Genomic DNA, 11486 nt, shown 5'->3' with positions numbered 1-11486 from the left:
CCTCGGACTCAAGCCTATGGGGAAACCAACTACTTGGATGAGGAAAACTAGGTTTTGGACAGAACCAGGGCATTGCATGGTCCACGGACTTAAGCCTATGGGGAAACCAACTACTTGGATGAGGAAAACTAGGTTTTGGACAGAACCAGGGCATTGCATGGTCCTCGGACTCAAGCCTATGGGGAAACCAACTACCTGGATGAGGAAAACTAGGTTTGACAGAACTAGGCATTGCATGGTCGGACTCAAGCCTATGGGGAAACCAACTACTTGGATGAGGAAAACTAGGTTTTGGACAGAACCAGGGCATTGCATGGTCCACGGACTCAAGCCTATGGGGAAACCAACTACTTGGATGAGGAAAACTAGGTTTTGGACAGAGTCAAGGCATTGCATAGTCCTCGGACTCAAGCCTATGGGGAAACCAACTACCTGGATGAGGAACCAACTATCTAGAAAAAAAAAAAAAAAACTATGGCACATAAATCTCGAAATCCATTCAAAGAGAACTCCACGTTAACAGATGGGTTAATACCTTGATTGCGCGGATTCCTCGGTCTACCCTCAGATCCCCAGTATCAAAGGGGTTGATGCGATACGGCGCAACATATTACCCAAAAGCACAACCAAAGCCCCTCGATACTCGGCTACCCTCTCGGACGAATGATTTAGAATTTATCATTCTTGGACATCGCTCTAGTATGCATCGCGCAGCACTCAGCGGTTATCCCGGTTAGTTTCAAGAGTTTAATTTATTGATGATTAGCCTTGTTATGCTTGATAATATTTGTAAGTTTAAACTAGAAGGAATCTGTGTTAAGACATTTTTCTGCCTAGAATGTCATTAAGGGCAAGCTTATATTTAACATTCATGCACAAAGTAGTGGTTACGGAGAAGAAAGATATGTATAGAGAAATAGACACATATTTTATTAAGACAAAGGAACAGTACAGTGTACAATGAAAAGCCGAAACAAAGCCTATATTGAAGCTAACTACGTAAGTAACGAAAAACACAAGAGAGTGAAGATAAAGCCGTGGAGGTAGCACAGAGGAGAGGTTGGCTGCTGCCTCGAGACCTTATTTCTCCTCAATGCTTTTGCGCGCCCATAACTCAGGCAGCAAAAGAACCCAACTTGGGGCCTGCACCGGTGAAGAAAAGGTGCAGGGAACCTGACCTCAGGCTAACACCATCTACAGGAAAGGTGCAGGGAGCCGGAAGTTGGGGAGCCCCCACAAAAATTTGCCTGCTACAAGGCAGACGGCGCTGATGGCGGAAATTCCTTTTTCTGACATACCAAAAATCTGGCATGACCAGAACCTGCTTCGGATTTTGGCTAAAAGAAGGAGGAATACTATCTTCCTCCTGTCAAGGCGGAGGACTGGCTTGGATCTGTGCCATCCTTGTCCATACCACATCACCTTGAGGATTCGGTGCCTCTGAAGCGGGCGGAGACCTTTCATCCCCATCCACGCCTCAAACATCTTGCTTTGAGGCAGTGGCACTAGAAAGAGAGATCGCGGATATGGAAGAAGTATGGTTCTCAAGGGAATAGGAGAGTTCATGTGCAAGTGAAGTGACCCCCTATCCCATTTATACCCAGAAATAAACCGGTGGCATTTAATTCACGTAGCGTCCCAAGGAACGCTACAGACAAAACGTCTCAGGCTCGATTTCCAACGCCGTCTGCAGCCCTGAGGTTAAAGAAGTCTCGAGAAGGCGCACCTCGAACACTGGGACGCCAAAAAGTACCGCGTGATCAAAGACTATGGAAATACCTCTTAATTTATGGGCCCAGTAAATTCGTGGCCCAGGCCCGTTCAGCATATGGGCCCAGGGACAGAACCAAGGCCTTGCATGGTCCTCGGACTCAAGCCTATGGGGAAACCAAATACAAAAAAGAAAAAATCACAAGTTTTGGACAGAACCAAGGCCTTGCATGGTCCTCGGACTCAAGCCTATGGGGAAACCAAGTACAAAAAAGAAAAAATCACAAGTTTTGGACAGAACCAAGGCCTTGCATGGTCCTCGGACTCAAGCCTATGGGGAAACCAAGTACAAAAAAGAAAAAATCACAAGTTTTGGACAGAACCAAGGCCTTGCATGGTCCTCGGACTCAAGCCTATGGGGAAACCAAGTACAAAAATGAAAAAATCACAAGTTTTGGACAGAACCAAGGCCTTGTATGGTCCTCGGACCCAGGCCAATGGGGAAACCAAATACTTGGACAAGGAAAGGTTTGAATTTTGTAAGATGGGTTACTTGATAAAAATGTCAGGTCACTTCACCCACGGCTTAAACACCATAAAGAGGTTAAGACCAGTAAAGTTGTGAGGAAGGTGGTGAAACGCCCCAGCATTAAGTCGCATAAGAAGGCTGTTCATTTGGTGAGTGAGATATCTTCAAATGGTTATTCCTCACACGGCATCAAACCTTCGTTTTACTCCTCGGCTAGCATGGGGTAAGTATTACTTTTCACTGGTCGGCCTTATTGTGCCAAGCGTTTCTATTAAAGTTATGGCGACATCTTTTTATTATCAAGTATTTTGGTCTTAGTCGTCATTGATTTAGATGCTATATTATTGTGCCGAGCAGCGTTTGTAAATTTAAAAAGAAAAGAAAAGAAAAGCCATAGAGACAAAACATGCGAAATAAAGTAACAACAATTTTTATTAATACGAAAAATTATTACAACGTACAAAGAGGGGCTCAAGCGAGCCTATACAAAATGAGAACTGCCTAAGCAACAATTACATCCGTAGTACAGATAAGTAAACTGTCAGGCGTCTTTTAAACTCGTCTTCAAAGTCTCTCCAATCTCTGCCTCAATACTGCTCATATTACGATAAGAACCTTCTTTGAAAAAAAAATGAATGAAGGAGAAGGAAATAGTAAGGAAGAAATCAATAAAGAAGATGGAGGAGATGAATAAAGAAGATGGAGGACATGAGTAAAGAAGGAGGAGAAGAAGAGAAAAGAGATGAAAAGAAAAAAAAAGGAGCAAAAGAGGGAGAAGTGAAAGCACCAGGATGGAACTGGTGCTGGGAAGACTAAGAGAGGGAGACGGAGGATAGCACCAGTGAAGGAAGAGAGGGAGAAGTAAGGGCATTTAGTCCCTGCCTCGATCCTGACTCCCAACACACTGGAGCCATACTAGGTATGCTCATAGGAGAGCGGTTGGTACTGATGGTAGGTGTTCTCGACTCAGTCACGCCGAAAGTTGGACGTGACAAGCCCCTGCTTCGGATTTTGAATGAAAGAAGGGTGAGGTTGATTTTGAGTCTTCGCCATCCCTGTCCCGATCGAGCCATAATGAGTTTTATTGGAACATGGCGTTTATGGGAGGGGTTTGGCTCCTGCATCACTCGTTGTTATGATAAAGTATACCACGATTTAGTTTGTGAACCAGTGGGTAAAATGAACCCTAGGGGAGACTAAGTATTTCAAATCTCAGAAAGATGAGAAGGAATTCTTTACGAAAACAATAACCTCCTCCTTTCCTTCTTATACAGAGGGTGGAGCGGGGGACATTTAATAGGTTCAGATCTCCAAAGGAATCTGCCAACACCAACATGCCGGCTCCGTTTCTCCACCCCATCAAAACAAACCGCCGAATTAAAGTAGTCTCGTAAATAGTGGTCATTAAAAGCACGTTTTGGGAAACCCAAACGATAAGAGCGCATCAAGCGCGAAATCAAAAACTGTCTCATAGATCGGCGCATTTCTTGGACAGATGAAGAGCCGCCAGTATTATTAATGGGCCAAATTGATTGGGTCGTAGGAAGAGGTTCGGCATCACCAAAACCCCCATTTCCAACCAAGAGGTTGGACAGCCGGGTTTTGAGGGGCTATTGTGGGGCCCAAATGATTTATAGGCCAGGCCCATCTACCCGGGGAGAATCCGAAGGCCCAAGCCGAGGAGGGCTACGGCCCAAGCTTGACAAAATAGCCTATGGATACCGCCGAGGACAGTTCAGTCCTCGGCAGACCCAAAGTCCCCCCTGAAAGAAGGGTAAAAACGGTATAGGACTGAAACTAGGAAGAAAGATCTAAAATATCCAGGGAAAGCTGCCCTTACTGCCATTCAATACTCTGAACCTGACAGAGCCGCATTCTTTGGCTTTTACAACCACCCCCAACGACTTTGAATATGGGCTGATGGGACAAGTATCAATCTTGAAAAGGTTGACCCTATACGTGGACGAAGGACAATGAACGCAGGCGAATATAAAAGGAAAAAACAAGTAACCTAAGGGGGGGGTTGGGAAAAATGGTCAAAAACCAGAGCCTCCCAGCCCACCTCCAGGAGAAAGACTCCGGGGGTGAAGGAAAACTTAAACTTGTACGAACACCGCGAAAAACCCACCGCCTGTCAACCAGGGCCTAGCCTTCCAAACCCACGCTCTACAAATGATATTGTTAGGGGCCTTTTTACGTGCAAACCCGACACTATTACGGTCCGCCACGAATCGCGTCCTTACAGTATCTTATGTCGGTAGTTTGAATCCTACCTTCCCCTCTCACTATCTACCTATTAAAAAGAAAAAAGAAAAAGCATTATAGATAGCTTTATATCTTCTTCTTTTTTGCATTGGTAATTAACTTTATATCTATATGGATAACTCTCCTCTAAATCGATTCAAAGAAAATTATTCCAACTCACCATATGGTGATTTTAATAATTAACCACTTACATATGATTTTAATCACATAACATATACCTAAATCATTTAGGCTAAATAGTTATTAACTCCCCAGTGTATCACTCATAACTTAATTATCATTCCAATAAACTATGAAAAAAATTGAGAATTTTTTTTTATGCCTTACTCTTTGACTAAAAACAATGTTTATGGAAGGATTACTTATCAAAGAATAAATAAATAAATAGCAATGTTTATGTAAGGATTACTTATCCAAAAAAGAAAAAAATTGCGAATTTTTTTTTTTTTTTTTTTACGTGCGACTCTTTGAATAAAAAATGTTTATTTAAGGATTACTTATCCAAAAGAAAAGGCAAAACAGCCTATAGTTTCTAACTTTCAATGATGTTGTGGTCCTTGTAGATCTAATTTTTTTTTTTTTTTTTCCTCCCTTGTTCTTTTCCGTACTTTTTGGGCCACGCCAACTACCCAAACTCAAAGCGACAAAATCCACCTGGAATCTATAACCCTTTAAACTCATTAGTTTATAGAGTTAAATATTGAGATAAAATCCTCGGATATGAACTAGATGGAAGGGATTTAGGATATTCTATAACCTATAGTAAAAAACAACGTCTGTTTTAATTTTTTTTGAAATAAAATGTTCATATATATTTATTTTACATGTTAGTAATCAATGTCATTTTAAAACTAATTCTAAACAATTATTTATATTATGACTTGTCATTTAACTTGGTGTGGTATTTGACTTAAAGTTTCTTTCGGAAGTGTCATTATTCAACCTCGTATGTAAATACCATGCCAATGTTCTCCGCAATTTTAATATCAAGATTAAAAATGTTTATTTATTATTTAATGTTGGTGTCTTTCGAATTTTGATCACCTAATTATTTCTTTGAGTATATATAGAGTCTCTTCATCTCAATTCTCATACATATCAGATAATTATAGAAAAAATATTAATTTAAAATGACTTCAAGATGTTAATTAAGAGTTTTGAATTCAAGACTTCGTGGATTTTGTGAAGCGTTAAAAACCATTAGACCAATAATTGAGGTTGGAAATATCTTTTTTTTTTTCTTTTTTCTTTTTTCTTTTTGAGAAAAAAAAAAAAAAAAGGGGGGACTCGCGTGTAGTAGTTATTATCCCACGCTCCACGATACAGTTGGGTAAGCCCATGGGTACCACCAGCTCAAATTGGAGCTCGGAAACTCCGAACCCACACACACCCCAGACTTTATTAGTTTCTGGGACTTCCAAAAATTGCAATTACAGTTCTCGTGAGAACTCGAACCTGGGACATAGCGAAGCCTTAACAGTCACCTACCAGTTGTACCACATCCGCTGGTGGTGGAAATATCTTTCTTTGAACCACGTGTGGCTTTTTCTTATCCATATATAACTTTCAATGAAAAAGATCCTTATTGTATAAAAAAGGGATGGAAGGGACGCTCTTTTTATTATATCGACATGTGTTGCACACACTACTTGCAGTTTGGTGCTATTGTCAATGTAAGATGTTTGTATCATGCTCCAAAGGTCATAAAAATGGGCCATTTAGGATTTTCTATATAACAAATATTCTTAGAATTTAAAAAAAAAAAAAAAAAAAAAAAAAGCGAGGCACCTCACTCAATATAAAATCATTGATATCAACCCACAGAATATGAATCAGGATTCAGGGGCTTCATTTTTATAATGAAAATTTTATTTTTCTTCAATTTAAAGGTGTACATAATAGATGTGATTATTTTTCCATTAAATTATATTATGCCACAAGAGAATACAAATGATTGGTAACGGTCGAAAGATCCAATACACTTTCAGCAAATGATGTTTAAGAGAGACATTCCACTTTCTTCCTCTATTATATTTAGAAGGTAGGGAAATCAATGTTGGAGGCACATCCCCCTTTTGGTAGCACAGGACATTTGATGAGGTTTGACCCAACGTGTCTACACAAAGATAAATCTGGTAAAGCTGGATATTCCCTGATGCATCAACATTGCATTCTATCCCAGGAGCATACCCAATTGCTCCTTTTATAGAATCGCTTATTCTACTTAAGCTGTAATAACTCCCATCTGGGTGGATCCCTGTAACAATTTTTTCCCCACTCAATGTTAAAATGAAAAAAAAAAAAAAGGAGAAGGTTTATGAAATTAAGCTTGGACAACCAATTTCAAGTTACTATAGAGATGAAGAGTTACCTGCACTTTCAAGAGGAGGTCTACTTTTGTCTTTGAGGTTTAGAGCTACTTGAAAGTATCCATGCTGGTTAAGGATGGACTCGTAGCAAGTACCATGTTTCTCCCATTCATGTGACCAAAATGAGGACCAATGCCGCTTGGGCAGGCCAATGTTGGCCAACTTACTTGCATTCTTCTAATTGGGTCTGAAATCTATAAAATGAATGATATACAATGAACTTTATTAGTGATAAAATTTAAGTACTTATGTTGTTGATGTAGCATCAATTACATTTATTATCAAGTTAGTTTATAAGTTTCATATAGTAAAATTGATAACAACTTTAACATTTTCCTAATAAAACATTGGTACCTTGGATTGAACATAAGGGCTGTTAGGATTGCAGTTGGACGGGTATGAGCCATCGTTGTAATTAGGCCAATGCCCATGAATGCCGAAATCAGTTTTGGGTTTTCCTTAAAATTAGATAAAAAAAGTTCTAACGTTTTGACAACATCAAATAAGAGTAATTAGCGCTCAAAATGATGATTTCTCTCTTAAATAATCCCACTCACCTGTTGTACAAGGTAGAAGAAATCAAAATCTTGTGAAACACAAACAATTGCTAGGCATTGTACTAATAAAAGCTTGATGAAGATTGCACAATTGGGTTTCATCTCTCTCTCTCTCTCTTAGTGAGTTTTGGGTTTGCTTTTGAACTTAGGGTAGTAGTGTCATGGTATGAATGGCAGTACATATAGGCAAAAATGTAAGTGTGTACAGAACATTTGGTGCAGCATATGCTTATTGCTATTAATTTATCACCTGTGATGTGTGAAACAAATGCACCGGATTAGCCTTTCACATTGGGAGTTTGGGACAAAGTTATTGGCTTATTTCCACAATTGGTTGTCTGTATTTTTGTGAAAAATTAAATTAAACTATTATTTACTTATCATATTGAAACAACTAACTTTGACTTCTTTCTTCCTTGCTACATAAAAAGTTAGAGAAATCCAACCACACAAAAAAAAAAAAAAAAAAGACACTCAGACCAGAAAAATGTCCTCACTGAGAGCAGGAACAACTTCTGCCACATCATTTTCCTTTGCTTTGTGTTTAGAAGTTGACTTTAAAAGGAATTGATTTGCCTAAATTACAAAAGGCTTTATTGAACTCTTTGGAACCAATTTATCTGTACAAATCAACAAAAGGCTTTATTCCTCTCTTTGGTACTAATTTATTTGTACAAATAGATTCCAAAGATGGATATGTTTCATCTATTTTTGTACGATGTTGGGCAAGTAGGTGTTTAATGATGATACAATTTGATTTGCTCATCTTACATCAGATATTGGCCTGTTAAATGAAATTGGAATGTTTGTTTCCTCGTTAAGTTTGCGTCTGATATTCTCTCTCTGTTTCCCAGTCTTGGCATGAAAGATTCCCGGGGACCTTTGAAGGCTTTGGGGATGGATATATAAAGGTTGAAGCGTCATGGGCGGCTCTAGGTGCAGCCCAGGGGGTTCAAATGAACCCCCTGAGCTGGGCCCAAAAAAAAAAAAATTGTATATAATTTTTTTTTTAATTTGATCCTCCTAAAATAAATTTTGAACCCCCTAAACTTAAAATATTTTTAAGCCTAGCTTAAATGAATTTGAATATGATCATCTTGACAATATCTTGGTCTTTTTAAACACCAAAAAAAACCCCAATAACAAACCAATATGATCTAAAATATGGGTGAAAAAATAGTAAGCCTAACAACAAAAGTATAAATTTTTTCATTTTAAATCTAAAAAAAATCATTTACATCTTAACAAATTCGAAATAAACTAATACATAAAAGTTTATTGTATTTAGATCTCACTTGGAGTTCACTTAACAACAATAATTCATATGTTGATTGTATTTAAAAACAATAGATGATTTCTAAGATTTAATCTTAGTAACAATAATTATTATCTTAATCATATTAATAAACAATATGCAATGAACTTATAGTTTATTTTATATGAGGAACGCTATGTTCATAATATGCTGATAATAAAGTCTAATTGGCAAATTGTTACTAATAAGAAAAAAAAGTAATTTCAGTAGTGAGTTTAAATTATAACTAATAACAACTTATAACCTAAAATTTGTTGAAAAAGTGTTGTGAAAATATTTTAGATGTAGCACTTCTCATCTTTTATTCTCTTGCTAGTATGTATTATGAAAAATTTTGTAATAAAGAAATCATATAGACCGCAAGATTCACTTTTTTTTAACCCAAAATACATCTTCTTACTAACCCCCCTAAAAAAATATCCTAGAGTCACCACTGTGAAGCGTAACATTTATTATCGTTACACTCCTATTGAGTCACATCAACAGCCACATCATCCACTCATTTTCAACATTCTCTTGCTTATTTTTAATTTTTTTTCTTATTGATTTCCCAACTTATTGTTAATTATACTTTTCTAACTTCCCTCCCTTTTACCTTTTCATCTTCCTACAACTATGTATCTTAATATCACTTTTCTTTTATTCTTTTATTTTTATTTTTTTTCTTATTTCCCTCTTCTTACTATCAATTTACAATTCTCTTTTCCATTCTATTCATAGTTTTTTCACATGCAAAATGTTACTTCTCTCTCTTTCTCTCATTTTCCACACACAAAAGGTTATTTCTCTCTCTCTCTCTCTCTATCTCCTTTTTTTTTTTCATCACTACTTTGGATTGATGAATTTTTGTATTATTTGAAACTCTACTTTGGGTTGATATGATTAAGTTTTGTGTTTCTAAGTTGTTATCTTTTTAATTCTCTTTGATTTCATAGATGTTAATTATCATATTGCATTATAAAAGATAATATATAAGAATATAATATTATTTTATTACGTAATATGACTTGGATAATTTGATGTTTATTACTATATTTTTTATATTTACTTTTTTTCTTCTTATATTATTTTCTATAAATTTCTTATTATTCTCATTCACATTCTTTCTTGAAAAAGTGGTTATTCTCTTTCTCATGATTTTTTATTCTTTCTTGCAACTCATTGTGATTTTTAAAATTCTATTTTGGATTCATACGTTTTGGTGTTGTTTTTTTTAGTTCCCATTACAAGTAGTCTCTCTCTCTACAATAAAATGTAGAGAATAAATTATACATATTCAATATAAGTTTGATATGAGTTTTGATTATCATGATAGTCTCTTTTAAAAGAATGAATAATTTTAATAATAAAAATTATACATACATAGATATATGTATATATTTTTCTTAAATATATAATCAACCTCATGCAATTCATTTAAAAGTAACAACGTTAAAACAAATGAATAACTGCCTTAAAGATTACATTTATATATTCATAACCTTTATGTTTATAAAGACTTTCGCTTAAATTTAGTTGTACCAAAGTTGACTGAAATACTACATTAATGTGACTCAAGAAAAGCGTAGCAATAATAAATATTATGCTTAAGATTTTAGATATTACGAGTTTGAGATAGAAATGACAACATGCCGAGTACGGGGCAGGTTCGAACCTACCCCTGTTACCCGAACCCACCTCTTTTAATAAACGGGTTTTTTTTTAACCCCCAAATTCATAGCAACCTTGCAACCATGCAACCTCATTAGTGTTTTATACAACTAATTGTCTACCATCAGTTTAAATTATTCCTCAAATATCTTTGCTTAGTCTGTGAACACAGAACCCCAAAAAGAAAAAAACAAACAAAAGCATTTTTGCCACCCAATAAGTCTTTTAAACCACTAGTTGTCTATGTTTTCCAATTATCAAAACAAAACAGCAGCGTTTGCACAGTTACAACATTCCTTCCACCCCATTTATCCTCAATTTTCTCAGCTACCAAACAGGGTACAATACAGGAAACTTGTTGTAACATAGAAAATAAGCAAGGAATCGAAATGGGTGTGCCGGAAAATAGAGAAAAATAGCGACTTGAGGAACAAATACCCACTACCAAAAACATGAGAGGTACCCGAACAATGCCACCAATCTGCTGCTCTCTAATCGAAGCAAACTTCTGGAAATGGGGAAGGGCAAGGGACGGCGGCGTGGAGAGTCAGAGAGAACTTGAAGGGAGCTGCTCGGTGGCGGGAAGATCAAGGGACAACGGCGCTATCTTCAGAGTGGGCTATCTCGGCGGCGTGGATCGGCGCTCAGCCGAGAGTGAGAGAAGTTGAGACTTGAGAGAGAGAGACCTAGGTTGAGTATTTAAATATAGTATTCCTTAAAATGGTGGGTTCTATATTTGAATTCATTGTATGGTTTTCAAAAAAACTATATCCTTGTTTAAAATAGGATTTTGAAAACGACTTAGCATGTTTTCAAGATAAAAAAATATTTTTAATATTTTTAATGATATAGTTGTAAATAAATTAAAAATAATGGATCTTACATGTTTGTTCAAACTCTTTTATCTCTTAAATTTAAGAGTTTATTTTTATCACAAAATAAAATTTTCACACTTTAAATTTGAAACTTATCATTAAAAAAAAAAAATTATAAGATTTATTCCCTTATCATTATCCACAAAAAAAAGTAATCTATAGATTCTATACATTACTTTTTGTAAATATATTTTTTTTAAATCTCAAAAATAAAAA

The 11486-nt window shown here is 36.4% G+C and overlaps 1 pseudogene; it reads right to left on the bottom strand.

Annotated features, from left to right (window-relative positions):
- Positions 1-6428: 6428 nt before the first annotated feature.
- Positions 6429-7532, bottom strand: LOC115957058 (annotated as a pseudogene).
- Positions 7533-11486: the final 3954 nt, after the last annotated feature.

The sequence above is a fragment of the Quercus lobata genome, chromosome 8 (assembly GCF_001633185.2).
Source record: "Quercus lobata isolate SW786 chromosome 8, ValleyOak3.0 Primary Assembly, whole genome shotgun sequence".
In the NCBI taxonomy this organism is placed as follows: Eukaryota; Viridiplantae; Streptophyta; class Magnoliopsida; order Fagales; family Fagaceae; genus Quercus; species Quercus lobata.
This window is presented reverse-complemented; position numbering and strand designations above follow the sequence as displayed.